The 19349-nt window shown below is 45.6% G+C and overlaps 1 protein-coding gene and 1 long non-coding RNA gene across 7 annotated transcripts in view; one reads left to right on the forward strand and one right to left on the reverse strand.

The window, feature by feature from the left end:
• CREB1 (cAMP responsive element binding protein 1) overlaps positions 1-839 on the reverse strand; it is a 60846-nt gene extending 60007 nt beyond the window's left edge. For 2 of the 5 annotated variants that reach the window (XR_002079057.2, XM_019446227.2), the window contains exon 1: positions 612-779. The gene's annotated coding sequence lies outside the window, so the exon portion shown is untranslated. Of the gene's footprint in view, positions 1-611 lie in introns of all 5 variants that reach the window. The other 3 variants (XM_019446229.1, XM_019446228.2, XM_019446230.2) reach the window with 3 other exon arrangements.
• Positions 840-952: 113 nt separating this feature from the next.
• The window catches only part of LOC109265161 (uncharacterized), a 75586-nt gene continuing 57189 nt past the window's right edge, over positions 953-19349 (forward strand). Inside the window, exon 1 of one of the 2 annotated variants that reach the window (XR_002079061.2) lies at positions 953-1162. This is a non-coding gene — a long non-coding RNA (uncharacterized LOC109265161). The remainder of the gene's footprint in view (positions 1163-19349) is intronic. The other variant, XR_002079062.2, reaches the window with a different exon arrangement.

A 19349-nucleotide genomic window follows, 5' to 3' on the forward strand; every position in this document is an offset into this window, starting at 1 on the left:
GAAGGCAGGCACCTTCACCTCCTCTGCCCTCAACTGTCGCCTTCTTCCTCCTCCACCCCCCGCGGGCACCCCGGCGGCGCTGCCCCGGCGGACGGCCGGGCCAGATCGGGCCGGGCCGGGGGCGAGGCGGGCGGCGGGGGCCGGGCGAGCGGCCGGGCGGCGCGGGGGGCAGCGGCGGGCCGGGCCGGGCGGGCGGCGGGCGGCCTCCCCCGGGGCGGCTCCGGGCTCCCGGCTCCCGGCTCCGCGCCCGGCCCGGCCCGGCGGCGGCGGCGGGAACGCGGGCGCCAGCTCGCCGCGGCCGGCCGCCCGCACACACCCCCGGCCGCCGGCTCCCACCCCGCCCGCCGCCCGCCGCCCCCCGCCATGAGCGCCGCCGCTGGCTGCAGGCAGAGTCGCTGCCGCCCCGGCCGCCGCTGGCTCCAGTCCGCCGCCATTATTCTTTGTTCGCTGCGAGCGGCGGCGATGTTGTGGGGCTCGGGCGGAGGCTCCATCTTTACCGCGGCCCCTCCTGCGAGGGGAAGGCCCCGAGCGCGGGTGTCCGGCGCCTCCCCGTCCCCCCTCCGTCCCCCCGGCTCTCTCCGGCTCCTGCCTCCTCCTCCTGCTCCTCTTACCGGTGGTACAAGCTCCTCCGTCACTGCTTTCGTTCGCGGCCCGGATCTCGCTGGAGTTTTATTCTCTCCCCCACGTAACACACCGCGTCAAACTACACCTCCGCCGCGTCACTCACCAACACTCCGCTTCTCCCAGCCGCCCGGGCCACAGGCAGCAGCAGCCGCCGCCGACTGAGGAGCCGCAGCCAGGGAGCCAGCCAGCGCCGCCCAGTGCCGAGTGCGCAGCGGCCGCGCACGGAAACAGCCGAGCTCGGCCCGGAGGAGCTCGAGCGGCCCCGCCCCCCGCGCTGGAGGCGGAACTCGCCGAAGGCCTTCGGGCTCCTTCGGCCAAGGCGAAGGCGTTCCGCGGGGAGTGGGGAGGAGGCGGCGAAGGTGGGAAGGGACGGGCGGAGGGAGGAGTGGTCTGAGTACCGCCGCGCCGTTTTGGCGGATAAAAACCCGGCGGCGGAAATTTGCCGGAGGAAGGTGTGTGTGAATGTGGCCCCGTGGGGAATTCCCTAGGGGTGTCGACGGCTGGGTGGAAACCCCCGCGCGGGCCAGCCCCTGCGGCGGTAAGCGGCGGGCTCTAAGGCGGCTGCGGCGGGCCGGCCTGGGCCCTGGGCCCTGGACCCTAGCCCCTAGTCCCTAAACGCCGTCGACCCCGGGAACTTCCGAACGCTGCGGGGACGTGGCCGACGCGCCGCGGGGTCTGGAACGCGGCTCGGTGCCGGAGTAGGGCGAGCCGGGAGGAAGGGCGGCGGAGGCGCTGCAAACGCCGCCAAGCCTGGTGCCCGGCGGCGGGGCCGGGTGCTGGGACCCGGGGTCGCTGCGCTGCCCCGGCGTTGTGGTAGCCCGGTGGGAGGGGTTTGCCCGGCCGGCGGCCTCTCCTCTGCGTGAGTGAGCGGAGAAACCTGGAGGCCGCCCGCCCTGCTCTTCGGTCTCCGGGGGGTAGCGGGGGCGGGGGGTGGGGGGGTGGTAGGGGGTTGTAGCTGGAGCTCCAGGGACTTGTGGCACATCGCAGGGTGCAACCGGGCAGCCAGGCCCGGGAATGATCTGTTCGGTCCTCGGGGGCCTCCGAGCAATCACCTGTCCAGACCGAGGTTGCTCTTGGACACTCCGAAATATGACCTCCCTCCCCCCACCTGCCCGCTTTTTTTTTTTTTTTTTGGCACCTTCCTGGCCGCTGTCTTTTCATAGCCGTTTTCCACCTCGGTGGTTTACACCCATTGTGCCCTTTTCTTCACCACCCCACTCCCACTCTAAACCCGACAGTGTGACTAACGTTCCCTCGACTACCGAAACTGCTATCTCAGAGGTCGCTCAAGGCCACGCTTCTGACTCTTTATTCTTTTTACTGAACTCTGCGGTCCTCTCCTAGGGCTCATGTCTATTATAATTCTCCTTCTGTCCTCTATCTTTCGGAAGCTGAACGAGAGGGTTCAAATCTGAGCCCCACCCCTTACTGGCTTCCTGTTACAAAAAAGAGTTGCTCTTCCCAGTACTCTAAATCCCCTTCTGCTTTCTCGGGGACTTTGGGCTGAAGAGGGGTCCCCTTTCCTTCTGTTATTTTCAACCCTTCTTTCACTGCTGGCTTTTCTGTCTATCACTTGAACATGCTTAACTCTCTCATTTATTTAAAATGTTTCTCTCCTTCAATCTTTCTCCAGCCATGACTGCAGCTGTCTCTTCCCCAGGGGACATTCTCACGTGTTCCATTCCTCAGCCCTTTCCAGTCTAGGTTCTGTTCCTACCACTCACCTGAAGCAGCTCTGAATTGTCACACGCAAGCTTCCGTCCCCTCATCTTACAAGACCTCATTCTAGTTTTTGACACTATTGACCACACCCCTCATTTAAATATGCTCTTCCTTCTGCTCTTATAGCAAAGTTTTCTTCTTATTTTTCTGATTGTTCTTTGACAACCAGCTTCTCCGTTATCCAGATACTGGAATCCTGCTGAGCTGAGCCCTAATGTGTACTTTGTCGGTGGTCTCATCCGCATCCAGTAGCTTCAGGTACCCTCTGCCAAAGACTGTCCAGCCCATAACTCAAGCCTAGATCTTGCTCTTGGACTCTGGATTCATATTCCTAACTGACCTTGCTACACTTCCGTTTGGATGACTGCGCCATGTCAAACTCAACCTGTATATCATATTCCCTCCAAAATCCTCTTCCCAAAGCCCTTGGATTAGTAAAGGGATCTACTCAGTTCAAGACAGAAACTTAAGATACTTCTGACACACATCAGAACCCCCTAAACTTGTCTGCCTTAGAAAATTGGATTTGTGGCCTCTCTCCTTTCCTGTAGCCACTTTTCATTCTCTAGTATAAACAATCTTCATTCTTTGAAGTTCCTGCAATAACTACCATCTAGGTCCTACAGAACTGTTTCTGGGGTATTCCAATCCATTTGCCATACCGTAGCCATAGTAATATTTTTAAAAATATAAATCTGATCTAGTCACTACTCTGCTTGAATTCCTTTAATAGTTTCCCTTTGCTTACTGAACACAGTCTAAGCTCCTTATCATGAACACCAGACCCTCCACCATCTGGGCTTCTCATTCTCCCCAGCTCCCCCAGCTGTCTCCCTAGCTCTCAGCACTCCAGCCATATTATTCTTTTCATTTTTTTCTAGGCTGTTCCCTCTCTCTCTCTCTCTCTCTCTCTTTTTTTCCCTACTGTAGGCTCTCATTTCAAGGTATACGGTTGTTTTTCCCTACCCTCTGGAATTCTTTTTACTACCCACTCCCCCTACCAAACGGTAACTTCTCACTTTCTTTTCTGACTCACCATACATACTTATTTGTTTAATGTCCCTGTAAGGTAGGCATTATGTCTGTCTTGTTTACCACCGGCTTTTTCCCTCCCTTCCCACTCCTAGCACCAGCGCCATTTCTAGAATGTAGCGGTGCTTGTTAAATACTTATTGAATAAATAGTGAATATAGGTGGTCCTGGGCAAAGTTTTTTTTTTTTTTAATATTTTGGTGTTCAGATCCTTGCTCAGCCACTTACTAGCTATGTGACATTGGGCAATTAATTGTTCATTCTTGTGCCTCAGTTTTCCCATCTGTAAAATAAAGACGATCATAACACCTACATCCTAGTGTTGTGGTAATTAAATGAGACCATTGCCGGGAATGTGCGCTTGGACCAATGTTTGGCAGGTAGCAAGCATTGATTAAAATGTTGCCTATTAGTAGCTTTTCCTTGCAGATCTCAGCCTTGTGTCAAATACATTTTCAAAATTGAGCTCTTCTTGCTCTTCTTACCCCGTACGTAACGCCAAATTCTTGGAATTATTGCCTCATGGCCTATTTTTATCACCCAGCAAAATGGTCATTTTTTATAATTTGTAGAAATTTCCGCATATTCTTCCTGTCTGGTCACACTGACCTTCATGTAGGCTCTCTCTCTTCATATCGTACTTTGCTAACTTCGTAGGTGCCTTCTGACTGAAGGCCCACTTCCCTTCCTCGCCTGTGCCCTGCCTTCAGACCCACAGGCCTCAAACCATGTATTCTTGAGTTCTGCTCTCTTGGCCTCTGTACTCACCTAACTTTGTACATTCAGTCCTCCATTCATTCAAGTGCAAGTTATATTTACTAAACTAAATCTGGATCCACTCCAGATTTGAAATCGAGTCTCGCAATTTAATCTGTTCTTCCCTACCATCTCCATGAACCATAAAAAATGAACTAGGAATGTCAAACTTTCAGCATCCATTTTCTGTCTCTGGGACTTAGAAGCTACCCTTATTTTCGACTCAGTTGTACCCCTGGAAAGTATCTATATTGGGGAAAGTAGAGAAGAGCACATAGATATAACTTGACTTAATGTAATATAGATAAGACATAGAAGTGCCCTCATAGAGATCCAGAAAAGGGGAAGGTCTCATGAGATGATTATAAAAGTCTTCAAGGAGAAAGTTATATCTGAGAGCTTTTCTCTAACCACGGCTTCCTTTTCCTGTTATTTTTCTCTATTATTTATACTGTTGAACCTAATTTTCACTTTCACTACAAACTCAAGTTCAACGAACCCTGCCTATTCTAATTCAACACCTCTCATGACTTAATTTGCTTTCCTACATAACTCCAAGGCCATGGTGATCCATTGCATTTATTCTAAAAGTATCTGTTAAATACCTGCTTTGTGCCATGTTTAGAAACTGGGGCTATAGTACTGAACAAAACATTGCTTCTGTCTCAAAGGTACTAAAATGTTCATCCTCTCGTCTTTCGGACATTTCTTTTTGTCCACTCCTTTGTGCTCCCAGCCAGTCTCATGGTTGCAAATACTAGGTCTATGTTACAACTTTCAAAATTATACCTTCCCTCCAAATCACTCCCCCAAACTCCAGGCTCATCTAAACAAGTACTTACTCACACCTCCACTTGGTTGTTGACTTAGCCTGGGTACCCCCAGAAAGCAGACCTGAGGCATAAGCTCTGTGCTATTATTTTATTTGGGAATATAATTCCTGGGAAAAAAGTAGGGAAAAAAAGTGTGTCAGGGGAATTGGTCAAGATTCTGTCAACGCAATGATAATGCTACCGTCCTCCCCAAAACACAGATACTTCCATTTTGTATGGGCCCGAACGTGAAACAAAGCACTGTCAGGCGGTTACGGCCTGAAGTGTGTTGGCCATGGCAATGGGGACAGAAAAAGGCCAAAGGCTCCACAGGCAAGGAGACCAAAGGGATCTGAGATGCTATAGACATCTAACAGACACCTCAAACTCAATGTATCCAAATCTGAACTGATTTTCCCCCTCACATCTATATCTGACAGCCTTTCCTATCCTTGTAGCCAAGATTAAAAATCTTGGCAAGATTCTTAGTGCTTTCCTTTCTCTCATACCCCACATCTATTCCTTCAGGAAAATTTATTGTCTGTCCCTTCAAAATGCATCCCAAACCTGCCTGCTTACTACCTCCTCTGCAAGTGAGCCTAGTCTACAAGAGCCTCATCTCTTGTCTGGATGACTGCAATCGCTTCTAGAGAAGTTCCCTTCTTACCTTGCCATACACCAGCCACACTGCTGCCTTAGCGCCTTGGGGCTGTTCCAGTGCGTAAAATGTTCTTTTTCCAAATATGGAGAGAGCTCACTCCCTCACTTCCTTCAAGTCTGCTGACATGTCACTTTCTCACTAAAGCCATGATCGATCGATCGATCATCTATCTATTTTTTGCCTTTATTCATGAGGTTTTACATAGAGTTACTTCCTCATGCTGGATGGAAAATTACTGGAGCAAAGATAATGAAGCATTCCCAAGTCCTTGGCTGTCAAGTTGCTATTTAGAAGGGCGAAAGCAATTTACACTCCTTTGTATGTCCCACCTCAGTCCACCTTTACTCCAATTGTTTATTTATGGGCGAAAGAGGGTACCTCATTTTGGGGTGTTTTTTTTTTTTTGACCATACTGTTTAAAATTGCAAATTGACACCCACCTCAACCACTCCCTTTCCCACCCCACTTTTCTGGAATCCCCATGCCCTGTTAATACTTTTTTTCTGTGGCACTTATTGCCTTCAAGTACACTATTTTACTACTTTTCATGTTTATTGTTGACTGACTCCCCTGCTAAAATACAAGTTTTCAGAAGCAGCATCTTTGTTTTGTTCGCTGATGTATCTCAAATACTGGAACCCTGCCCTGACATATAATTAGGAGCTCAATATATATTTGTTGAATGAATTTCCAACTTGCCTGTTGTTGGTATTAGATGGCTCATACTCTTCAGATTTATTTTCTTGGTTGCTTTTGCACTTAAATGAGGAGGTATATAAAAGGTTTTCTTATTTGGTAATTTTCTCATGATCTCAATGTAATAGATATCAACAAATATTTCTAGTTCAAGAAGCAATTGGAATCATTAATATCCCTCTTTATAACAGCAAAAAGAAAAAAATTGAATGGCCCAAATATCTCCAATACCAAATAGTTAATTATTTAATTCATTTTTTTGTCCCTTAAATGTATATGTACCTCTTTTTTTTCTTTCTTTCTTTCTTTCTTTCTTTCTTTCTTTCTTTCTTTCTTTCTTTCTTTTTTTTTTTTTTAGAGAGAGAGAGGGCGCAACTGAGCAAGGGGCAGAAAGAGAGAGAGAGAGAGAGAGACATCTGAGGAGAGGCACAGGGAGGGGGAGGGAGGGAGGGAGAGAGAGAGAGAAGCGGGGCTCACCCGAAGCGGGCTCATGTTTTACACAAAGCAGGGTTCATGTTCACCTGAAGTGGGACTTGAAGTGGGAGAGGTTCCTTGCCCAGTCAATGCAGGCTTATGATCTACTGAGTTCTTCCCCTGCAGTGTAGAGGGATGCTTGAGGCTCTTCATAGTTGGAGAGTCAGTGCAAGTTATCAATGCTCACGAAGTCATCTTGTGATTTTCATCATACTTTCCAGATAGTTTTCCAACAAAAAAGAGGAAGTACTGAACTGTTACAACTATTCCTGGTCTGTTTACCAGTTATAGTTCTCCATGTAAATTAATACATTGCTTCTTAAAATTAATCTTTTTAAAAAAAAAAATTGAATGTTTATATATTTTTGAGGGCGGGGAGGGGCAGAGAGAGAATCCGAAGCAGGCTCCAGGCTCTGAGCTGTCAGCACAAAGCCCGACGCGGGGTTCACACTCATGAGTGGTGAGATCATGACCTGAGCCAAAGTTGGACATGTAACTGACTGAGGTGCCCCTATAATTAATCTTAAAGAACAACAACAACAACAACAACAACAAAACAACTCGTAACTTCACTTCCTCCTCCAGCTACTGTTGCACTTTTTTCTTTCCTTTTCTCTTTTTTTCCTCTCTCTCTACCGTAAATACCCTTGAAAGGGTTCTATGTTCACTGTCCCAGTTTCCTTTCTCTTATTTTCTGTTAAATCCACTCCAACTAGCTCTTGCCCCCCCCAGCATTCCACCCGACTGCTCTCCATGTTACTTAATCCAGTGACCTGTTTTTAAGTCTTGGTCTCGCTTGACCTGTCAGCAGCCTTCAACACAGGTGATCCCTCTCCCCACTCCCTGTAACACTTTCTTCACTTGGCTTCCAGGACACTATGTTCTTCTGGTTTTTGTCCTACACTACTGGCCACTGTTCTCAGTTTCCTTTGCTCACTGATCTCTTAGTGTTGGAATGCCTCAGGACTCTGTCCTTGAACTTCTTTTGTTCTTGTACTCTCTCCCTTGGTGATCTCCTTCAATCTTACTGCATTAGATACAAGTAAGTTCACAACTCCCTAGTTTCAGACCCAGACTTGTATAACCAAGTACCTCAGCATCTCTACTTGGATGTTCTATGGACCTCTCCATTCTGTTATGTCAAAACTGAACTCCAGATCTCCTCTCCCCTCAAAAACCTCTCCCTACAACCTTCTCCATCTCAGTTAACGGCAACACCATCATTCCTATCACAGAGGCTGACTCAGCATCTTTTACACCCCGTGTCCAAATCCTGTCATTAAATCCTGTTACCCTTTCTTCAACATATATGGGCCCTCTTCCCATCTTCTTTGATGACACCACTGTCAGCTTTGACTATGATTTTGTATCAGTCACCCTTAATTTCATTCGATTCTCAACATAGCAGCCAGAGCCATCCTTTTAAAACGTAAAGCAGACCATGCCATCACTGTCCAAAATTCTCCCACAGGTCCGTATCTCACTCAGAGTGGAAGCCATGATTCTTACAATTAGCCTACAAGCCCCATTACCTCCCTGCCCTCGCTCTCTGATATTCTTCCCCTTACTTTTCTGTTTGGTCATGTTGGCCACCTTGCCGTTCCTCAAATATCTCGGATACACTCTCTCCTCAGGGACTGTGCAATTGCTTGGAATGCTCCTTCCAGACATTTCCACATCTTTCTTATCTCCTCAGATCTTTGCTCACATGTCCCCATTTCTGTGAGACCTTCCCTTACAACCCTGATAAAAATTGTTTACCCTACACCCCACCTCTCTTCTTTTGCCGTCCTTATCTCCCTTTGCCACTTAATTTTTCTCCATGGCACCTACCACTTTCTGGTGTGCTATCTACTTAATTCGCTGTGTTTATTGTCCATCTAACCCCTCTGCGGCAGGGGCTTTTGTCTCTTTTTTCACTGCTGTGTCCTTAACATCTAGAACAGTGTCTTATATACAGCTGGTGTTCAAATATTTGAGTGCTGTTGAAATTCAGGATCTAATATTAATCTCCTGGCGTTGGTTGGCAAAACAGATCCCCTTCGGCCTGATCACCTCTGGGTGCGTCTAAAGATAAATGAGTTTCCGTATTGCAGCCTGAATCATGATGGTTCCCCCAAGGTACTGCCTTCTTGTGGGGCTTGATTTCAGCACGGCCACCCTCTCTGCCATCTCTGTCTTGGTTCTATATAACCTGAAAGAGATGAGGACCTCTTTGAAGCTTTCTGATTTTTCATGTCCCAGAGTCAGAACGGGGGATCTGGCCAGCAAGATTCTGGTTACTTTTAATTTCTATTTTGAGGACTGAATGGTAAGCTTCCAGTACTGCTGCATTCTCAGCTTCCTGTGACTGAACGCAATACCATGTAAACAAAGTCAATGGCCTCTTCTCCTCCTAGAAATTGCCAGAGGGCCGGTGGTTGGCATTTGAGGTCAGTAGTGGTAACAAGTGAAGATTTATTGAGTGCTTACTTTGTGCCAAGGGCTGTTCTATACACTTTGGCTGTATGAATTAATTTAATCCTCACAACAACCCAATGAGGAGAATATTAGCATTACGAACATTTTATAGATGAGCGAGCTGAAGCACAGAGGGGTGAAGAAATGTCTCTGAGGTCTTAGAGCTAGTCAGTGGAAAGGTCAGAACGTGAACCCAGACAGTCTGGCTTTAGAGCTTTGCTCTTAACCACTGTGCTCCACTGCCTGGTTGTAGAGGGAACAGTGGGGAGAGACTCTGCATTGGAAGGAATGCAAAGTAATTATGGTTTCTTCATTGTAATTTTACCATTCTGAAAGTACCATCGTAACCCAAACACTTCCCGCACCCCGCCCCCCCCCTCGCTGCCGACATCAGCCTATTGCCACTTTCATCCATGCCACAAGAATCAGGCCAACTAGCTTCTAAGATATCATGCTTCCTAGGCAAAGAGTAAGCTCCCTGAAACACTCTGCCAAACCACTCCCTTCTCTCTTTGCTTCACTGGCTCCTACTCTTTAGCTGAGCTGGGAAGGGTATATCATTAGCTCCGAGTTCGTCCTAACCGTTCTCCCCACCATACCAACACCCCGGTCTGGTTTAGGCGCCTCTGGTTTTGTTTCCATCAAAGTGCCTATCACACTTACTTGTCATGATTTTAATTGTCTAGTTCCTTGCTGCACTATAATCTCTATGAGGGTAGAGATTACATCTGCCTTATTCATTGCAATATGCCTGGCATGATGTTTTTCACATTGGAGGGGTTCAGTAAAATTGTGTTGAATGAATAAAAGTGGTTTTTCTATAGAATACTATATCCATGCATCAAGGTGAGTTTTCTTATGGCGAAGCAAGTTCATCTAGCCTGAGATGGCAAAGATAATTTTCTTTTCATCTGCCTTTTAGCTTTTGGGTTTTCATGCTATCTTTGACTATGCCATAATGCTAGTTTCCAGTTGGTGTTTCTTTCTGACTCAGATTCAACTATCATTCAACTGCTCTGTGATGTCTCACTAGGGTCTTTCACATAGGTGTACTAATTCAAGCTGAGATAACTTCCCTGAGTTTCAGTTTCCTCACCTATATATCCAAGATACCTGGTTTACTTGAACAAGATAAAACTGTAAATTTGAAGATGGAGTTTAGATTTAGAGCTTCCAATTCTAATTTTTTTTAATGTTTATTTTTGAGAGAGAGAGAAAGAGAGAGAGCTAGCAGGGTAGGGGTAGAGAGAGAGGGAGACACAGAATCCGAAGCAGGCTCCAGGCTCTGAGCTGTCAGCACAGCACCTGATGCAGGGCTTGAACTCACCAACCCTGAGATCAGGGCCTGAGCCCAAGTTGGATGCTCAACCACTGAGCCACCCAGGTGCCCCTAGGGCTTCCAATTATAACTGTTGCTTTCTTTTTTTCATATATAATGTTGTCTTCCTAGTCCCATCTCTGGTCTGTGTCTACTAGGCCCTAGGTAGCACCCACATTATTGAGTGACAGCCATATTCCATAATCTTATCATACGTACCTCCTCCACAAACCTTTTCTCCCCTCCCCTTGGTTCTGTTTTTTACATTTTATTCATTTCCTTTCCATTTCCACTCTGCTAGCTTCTCTCCCAGACAGTAGCACTCGGGGTTTATGAAAACATTGTCAAGCCTATCCTAATCTTATATACGCGTTGACGGCTTTAGTGACATTTGGTTATTTCTATTGTATGTTCTCATTACTTATATCTATTTCAGAGATATGAGAGAAGTTTGAGAGATTTGAACCAGGACACATACTATCTGGGCTCCTGATCAAACAAGATGATTAAACACACGCTTTGTGCTCTGTTCTTCCCTGACACTCCACAGGACCAGAATAAGAAAAGTATGAACCCTTGTGGTATAAACAGAATAATGCCACCCCACCCCCAGACACTCATGTCTTTCTTTCTGAAACCTGTGAATATAGTAGCTTACATGGCAAGAGAGACTTTGCAGATGTAATAAAGTTAAAAGATTTTGAGAAGGGGAAGATTAGTTTGGATTATATGGGTGTAATCACAAAGATCCTTATAAGGGCAAAAGGAAGGCGGGAGAGTTTGAGTCAGAGAGAGAGAAAAAAATTTAAAGAGGTTCTGTTTTGAAGATAGATGGTGAGGTCACAAGCCAAGGAATACGGAAACCTCTAGGAGACAGAAAAGGCAAAGAAACAGATCCTTCCCTATAGTGTTCAGAAGGAACGGAGCCCTGCCACCACCTTGATTTTAGCCCACTAAGACTGCTTTTAGACTTCAGACCTTCAGAACTGTAAGATAATACAGTTGCGTTTTGAGCCTTAAGTTTGCGGTGATTTGTTATATTGGCAATACTAAATTAATTCCGCTCCCTAAGGACAGAAAAGAACAAGAAAGGAAACCATAGGAGTTGAGAGAATCCACACATGTTTAGAAGATGGGATAGATGGAAGAAAAGTAACAGATGGAAGATGGATGAAGCTGACATCTGAGTGTCCACGGTGGCGGGGGTGGGGGGGAGGGGGGATATCAATAAGAAGGAAGTAATTTGTCCTATAGAAATCCAGAAGGTCTCAGGGATTAGAGGTCATACCTAATACATCCCATTTACAGAGCCCAGGAAAAGAGTATAAAGGAAGGCCTACAGAACATTTGCTAAATATTTTAAGTTATAAATCCAGCTAACAAACCACTATCTAAAGTATATTCTGTCCTATCTTGAGAAATGCAGAGAAGGGACCTCCATTTGGGGGCACACCAGTGAATTTAAAGAAATTGTTCAGCATGAAACAGAGGAACCAACAAACTACTCAACCAACTAACCAACCAAACAGAAAACCTGCTACGTCTGATATATTGAGCTGAGAGTTAAAGTGATGGAGAGTTTTGAATGAGTGATATGTGCTTAAGACAACCACTAAGTGACAAGAACAATGCAATTATTAACTCCAGGAAAGACAAAAAGTTGGGAAGAGGAGGAAAATTAATTATAGCCTATTATACAGCTCAAAAAGAACTGGAATACAAGGCTCTAAAAATATAACCACTAATTATTAATCTAATTAAAGTTATGATATATAATGAAAGAGCATGTATGTAGTGGGCATGCAGAGAGGGAGAAAAATAAACCCTCATTTCCATAATGCAAAGTGAATAATGCCTAAAGCAGAAATACCAAGTTACCACAATTGAAATATGTGTAGGGGGCGCCGGGGTGGGTCAGTTGGTTGAGTGTCTTGACTCCTGATTTCAACTCAGGTCATGATCCCAGGGTTGTGTGTTTGAGCCCTGCATTGGGCTCCAGGCTGAGTGTGGAACCTGCTTAAGATTCTCTCTCTCCCTTTGCCCCTTTCCCCTGCTTGCACTCTGTCTCTCTCTCTAAAATTAAATGTGTGTGTGTGTGTGTGTGTGTGTGTGTGTGTGTGTGTGTGTGTGTGTGTAGAGATATGGAGGTCAATTTCAAAGAATTAGCTAAAAAAATTCACAGTGACTATCTCTAGGGAAGGGTAAATATTCAGTGAGAAGGCTGTGGACTATTCAAACTATGAACATGTATAGCTTTGATAAGGCTAGATTCTTTTTTTCTTTTTTAAGTATATTTATTTTGAGAGAGAGAGAGAGTGCTAGCAGGGGAGGGGCAGAGAGAAAGAAAATCCCAAGTAGGCTCCGCGTGTCAGTGTGAGCCCAAGCTGATGTGGGGCTCAATCTCACAAACCGTGAGATCATGACCTGAGCCAAAATCAAGAGTCGGATGCTTAACCAACTAAGCCATCCAGGCGCCCAATAAAACTAGATTCAAAAAAAAAAAAAAAGGGGGGGGGTGGGGGTGGGGAGAAATAAAAGATGATCTTAAGGGGAAAAATTATCAAAGATGCTTTCCTGAATTTGAAAAACATGAGCATGAAGATTGAAAGAGATGCAAAAAGGTCATGTCTGAGCACATGACCATACAGTTTTTAAAAGTTTTAACATTTTTTATTTATTTTTGAGAGACAGAGTGAGACAGAGTGTGAGTGGGGGAGGGGCAGAGAGAGAGGGAGACACATAATCCGAAGCAGGCTCCAGGCTCCGAGCAGTCAGCACAGAGCCCGATGTGGGGCATGAATCCACGAACTGTGAGATCATGACCTGAGCCAAAGTCGGACGCTTAACCGACTGAGCCACCCAGGCGCTGCAACCATACAATTTTAAAATGCCGGTTTATAAAAACAAAAGAGATAGTAAAAGCCTCCGGGAGGGACTGAAGATTCCTACAGAGGACTAGAAATGAGAATGGCACCGGCCTTCTCAACAGCATCATCGGAAGCTCGAAGACAATGTATCAATGCTTTCCTTATCTTGAGGGAAAAGTATTTCAAATACAGTATTCTGTTTTTAGACTTGTCAGGTTTTCACACTTTCTTAGGAAACTATTAGAAAATATGCATCATCCAAAAGTAAACCAATAAAGAAGATCCGGGAAACAAGTGAGTATCTGTCAGCTTAGGTTATGAGACAGTCACAACCAACAGGAAAAGTCTCCAACAAAGTTGAACTTGTACTCACCCAATGTGTTCATCAGGTAGTTCTGTTGTCACCTTAGTGGGGCGGAGGCTGATGGAGTCCTCTATCTGGGACATTATGGCTAGTCTTGCGGCAGACGGAAAAGAGAGAAAGAGGTAGTAGATCTTACACTTCCACCTTGGAGTGACACATGCCATTGGCCAAAGTAAGTCACATGGTCACTTCTGAGTTTAACATGGCGGAGATGTACAGTCCTTCCATAGAGAGGAACGTCACAAGTCATGGCCTAGGCCATCAAGGGGGTAAGGAAGTATAATTCACCCCAGGGCAGGATTAGCAGATATTTTGAATGGTAATAAAATCTATCCGAAAGGAAACCCCTGCATTGGAGAGAGGCAAAGGGAATACCAGGACAGCATCTGTGACAAGGAGGAAGAGAGCTTCAGGCAGAAGGTCAGGTTGGGGGAGGGGGGGTTGGAAACTGGCACTGGTAGCTTTGTGACAGGTTTGACAGCTAGATGCCGGCCTCTCTGGGTGGGCACGAGAAGACAGAGCGGCGAGGTAAGCAGTCTCTTTGAAAAATTGTAATGTTTCGAAAACTGTTTCTCGTGTGAAATTTTTCGAATACAAATTTAAATTACTTGTTAAGTGGATACATTACCTCAACTGGTCTTGTGTGTTTGTGCCTCTGATGTGCACGCATCCTGTGTTTGTGTTGTGTGGGATTGGGCGGTTCCTCTCAAACTGTAGTTGGGAATTTTTGTTAACCTGTCTGCCACAAGGTCAGAAAAGAAATTAAGAGTAAGCTATTATAAACATTAATAGCAGGGCACCTGGGTGGCTCAGTCAGTTTGAGTGACTGACTCTTGATTTCAGCTGAGGTCGTGATCTCACAGTTTTTGGGATCGAGCCCCATGACGGGCTCTGTGCCGACAGTGTGGAGCCTGGTTGGGATTCTCTCTCTCCCTCTCTCCCTGCCCCTCCCACTTTCCCTCTCTTTCTCTCTCTCAAAATACATAAATAAACTTAAAAAAATAACAGCAATTCAACAGAGTAGTGTGTGTCTATTGAAATCAATAATGCAAAATGTGGAGGTTATGTCTTATATTCTTGGTTTTTAAATTTCTTCTAGTAAATCATTTCTACCCTCTTTTACAAACACCTGCATTGGATTGGATCAGAAAATTTGGTCCTTCACCACAGTGTTAGAAACACTGATTGAGGGGATAAAAGTAAAGCTCTAGGATGAAAATATTTAGAAATGCTGCCCTAGGACAATCACCAAATGACCATGCTATACTTCTGACTGTCCTGCCCCCTCCGCATTATACTCAGAGAACTTTATGTAGAAAGAACAGAAGCATATTGAGGTCAGCTCTCCCTGTTCTTCTGTGACAACTTATTTGCGACAACCTCCTCCTCATCCATCTTGGCCCCTCAGTAAAGCACCTGGAAAGAACCCAAAGAAAACAGTTGTGTTTTCCAAGAAACCGTGGGAAAACAGCATTAGCAGGCCCGAGGTGAAGACATTTGACTTTCTAAGGATAACAAGCTTACTTTATGCAGCCCTATCCAAATTCTGCATTTTTGTCTGCGCTGCTCTCATGTTAACAGTCAAATACCTTAGGTATTAGCAATAATAATATAAAAAGATGGGGATTCTCTTGCCTTTTTAACTAGTTCGTTAGGTTCTTGCTTCTTTTCTTCGGGCTTTATGCTCACGCTGCAGGTGCCTATTCACAGGAAACAAAGAAGACGTCCATACTAACTGTCTTTGGGGGCTTCAAAAACTTGATGCTTCCCTGTGATTAAGTAAAATACAATTTATCATAGGATGCACCTCAGAAATACCAGAGCACATTTCTTCTCCAGAATGGTGACATTTCTCTTCAATATATGAGCGAAAATGATGAAGTGGTCAGTAATTCTGTCGATTTTAACGCTGAAGTTCACATGTGTCTTGATAAAACACTTCTGGGCTCTGTCAGTTGTGGGTTAGTCATGAATGTTGTCTTGGTGACACTGGAAAACAACACAGCCGACTCATGTCCAAACAGGAATTGTTACTACCTACACTCAGGTAGAGGATATAGAGGTTTAAACCATGCCCCGAGGGGCATCGCATCTCTGCACAGTGAAAGGCTGTCAAAACCCGGTTAGCTTCTGAGAGAGGAGTCAGTGGGTCTCCTAAAACTAACCATATCGAGGTATTTGACCTTTGTGGTCTGGTACTTAGTGAGGGGCTCTCAAGTTTCTTTTTCTCACACAACACATTTCTACCAATAACATCCAAAGCTGATACCGGGGGGAAGGGGTGCTGTCCATTTTCAAAAGCTCCTCCCACCCACGTTTGAAATCCCTCCCCACCCTCCCCCCTTTTACAAGGAATTTAAAGAGTATTTTTATTTGAGTGTGTAACGATGATAGAGAAGGAGGGAATAAATCTTTTAACCCATACACATCTCCAGGCAGCAAATGAGAATAAGAACCCTTAAAAATTTCAGTGTCATGATTGCTAGTGTCCCTGCTCTGTGTAGACTTAGCAAGGAATCTGGTCTTGTCAGCTAAATTCTTATATTTCAGTATTTGACATACTTTTTTTTTTTTTTTTTTTTTTTTTTTAGGGACTTGTCAATGATGATTTAGTGTATGTTTCTGCACGCTGCATCAACCACAGTGTTGCTTCTTTCAGGAAATATCTTCTTGCCAACAGGACTTTGAGGAGGACACACGTGCACAAGCGGATTTTATATCATTAGGGTTGTGCATTTGCAGATCAGAAAAGCAACTTTGTTTCCTCCTAATCCCTCGATTGGAATGAATAACTTCACAGTTCTGAGATCCTCTTAAACTAGGAGGTCCCTTAGGGGCGCCTGAGTGACTCAGTTGGTTAAGCATCTGATTTCTGCTCAGGCCATGATCTCACAGTTTATGGGTTCGAGCCCCAAGTCGGGCTCTGTGCTGACAGCGTGAGCCTACTTTGGAGCCTCCGTCCCCCCCTGCTCCTCCCCTGCGCGTGCTCTCTCTCTCAAAAATAAATTTAAAAATAATAATAAAATGAGAAGTCCCTTAGTAATCCATTCTCAAACTACAAATGAGGGTTATAAACAGCAGTGAAATGGAATTGAACTTGCTAGAATTTGGTGTGCTCACAGCCCTGGCTCTTGACAGGATGGCTTCTCATTCTAGGTTCATGGAGTTTTCCTATCTAGACTGATTTTCTTCCAGGATGGACAACACCCCCCTGCCTCCCAGTACAATTACCTTGTGTAGCTTCATCTAATGAATCTGCAGGTGTTATCATCTAATATGTTACTCTCTAACACCCTGTAAATGTTACTCATTTCTATTCTTTGGCACAGTTGCTAAATCGTTTTTGTAACTGTGGTTTTGAGATGAACCAGTAGAATGCTTTTCTATTTGTGTGTCAGAGTTTCTCATACTTCTTCCAGGAAGGCAGAACTGAATCATTTTCAGGACTTTTTTTTGTTTTGTTTTTAATTGAGTTATAGTTGACATACTATTAGTTTCGCTTTTATATGACCTACTCTGTCATTGTCAGTCCAAGATTAGACAGATAGCGTTTGCTCTTGTGGCCTTCGTGATGCAAAGTGTGAAAAGACTTATGATCAAAACACTCCTTAAGCGGCTTGCTGCAGCCCGAGAATGTTTACTGGAATTACCCATAGCGCAGCATGAAGCCAAAGGAGCTTAAAAAACACCCTCCCTTTCTTTCCATGAGGGCTTGTCCTAAGTTGTGGCTTCACTGTCAGAGCTTGCTGCACACATACAGGCAGAGCTCCTCTCTTGTGGTAGGAAGTGTATCACCCATTCAGGCAGTAATCTGCCCAACCAGATAGACTCTAAGTGCCTCCAGGCTGGGGACAGAGTCTTACTCATTGCTCTCGTCCAGCACCTCCTTCTGTGCCTGGTTATTGACCTGAGCAGAGTGAACCAAACTCAACACCCGAAACACAGAACACAAGAGACTAGAATCAGAGAGCTGAGTGGAATAGAGAGGGAGGCATGGAAGATTTGTGCTAAAGATTGTGTTCTTAAAATTCTTAAAGGTGAGGATTTATTAAATAAGAGGCTGAGGATTTTTTCCAAGAAAAAAATGGCAAAGTACAAAGACTGTTTGGGGCATACAGGAAACATGGTAGTTTCTTCACGATTTCGAGCTTTCTCTACAAAGGGCGGGGTTGAGGATGGTAACTACATCCCTGGGTTGTTATGAGGAAGAACGAGAAGATCCATGGATCTCCCTTAGCGCTGGGTCCCTGACCCATTGGGAGTGATTAGTGTTAGATATTCTTACCACCATATTCATTGCATGCAGTTAAAGGGTAGTTTTGTGTCTCGAATTAAAAAACTGCCAATTAAACTGTTACATGATAATTTCTTACCGTCAAAATTATTTTCTACATGTCGAAAGATTTTAGACTTATATAGACAGATTTTAAAAACCATGTTCCATTCTCAGGCCACATATAAAGAGGAACTCTCTCGCATGTTCAGAGTCTAGTTCGTTGAAATCACTTTTTGACTCAGAGACGTTGATTTCCGTGTGTTTTTTTCTTGCAATGTTTTCTGTGATAGCAAGTGTTGGAAATGAGAAATGCAGCATTCCTAAAACGTCTCATCTGCCGAATCCCAGATTTTCTCACCAACCACTGGCACGGACCCTCCTTGCACTTGTTTGGTCTTCCCAGAAAGTCCAGAGGGCATTCTCAGGCGACAACCAAATTCACATTCTTTCCTGAATTGCTGCATGTCACATCCTAACCTGCTGCTTCCATGGTCTTCCCCATTGTAAGAGTCGCTCAGAACACAATCCCTGGAGTCACTTTTGGCTCTCCTCTGTTTGTTACACCCCTCCAGCCCCACCAAGACTCTAAATCCAGAACCTGGCTCCCATCTGTCTTCCTCCACTGCTGCTTCTCTAGCCTAAGGCATCATCGTCTTTCACCTATAATCACCCCCAACAGGTTTTTCTGCTTTTGTCTTGGCCCTACTACAGCTCTGTCGTCAGCGCGCAGTGGCCTGAACAAATCTTGCAAGGCTAAGGCAGCTCTCCGTCCCTCCTCTACCTGAAACCCAGCAGTAGCTGTGGCTCTCACTCAGAGTGAAAGCCGAAGTCTTTGCAGTGTTCCCCTCCTCCCCTGGCCCTGCACAATGGATGCTCACCACTTCACCCTTCTCTTCCCCTCCTACTCCCTTCTGGGCACTTCCTCCAGACTCACTAGCCTCCTGGCTGTTTCTTAATCTCACCAGACATGCTCCTGCCTAAGCGTCTTTGCCCTATCTCTTCCCTCTTCCAGAAAACCGCCTCCAGGATCTGCAGACTTAACTCCCTCACCTCCTTCGGGTCTTTGCTCGTGTGCTCACTGAAGCAAGCCTCCCTTGACCATGTGAATTAATACTGCAGTCCGGGCCACCCCACCCTCTTTAACACACTCCACATTTTCTTTTTCCACAGCACTTAGCAGTGTAACATGCTATAAAATGGACTCATTGATTATGGTTGGTTGCTTGCTAGATTTCTCACAAGGGCAGGCATCTTTGATTTGTTCACTATGGTTCCCAAGTGCCCAGA

Source organism: Panthera pardus, unplaced genomic scaffold (genome assembly GCF_024362965.1).
Source record: "Panthera pardus isolate Hobbes unplaced genomic scaffold, ASM2436296v1 HiC_scaffold_10, whole genome shotgun sequence".
NCBI lineage: Eukaryota > Metazoa > Chordata > Mammalia > Carnivora > Felidae > Panthera > Panthera pardus.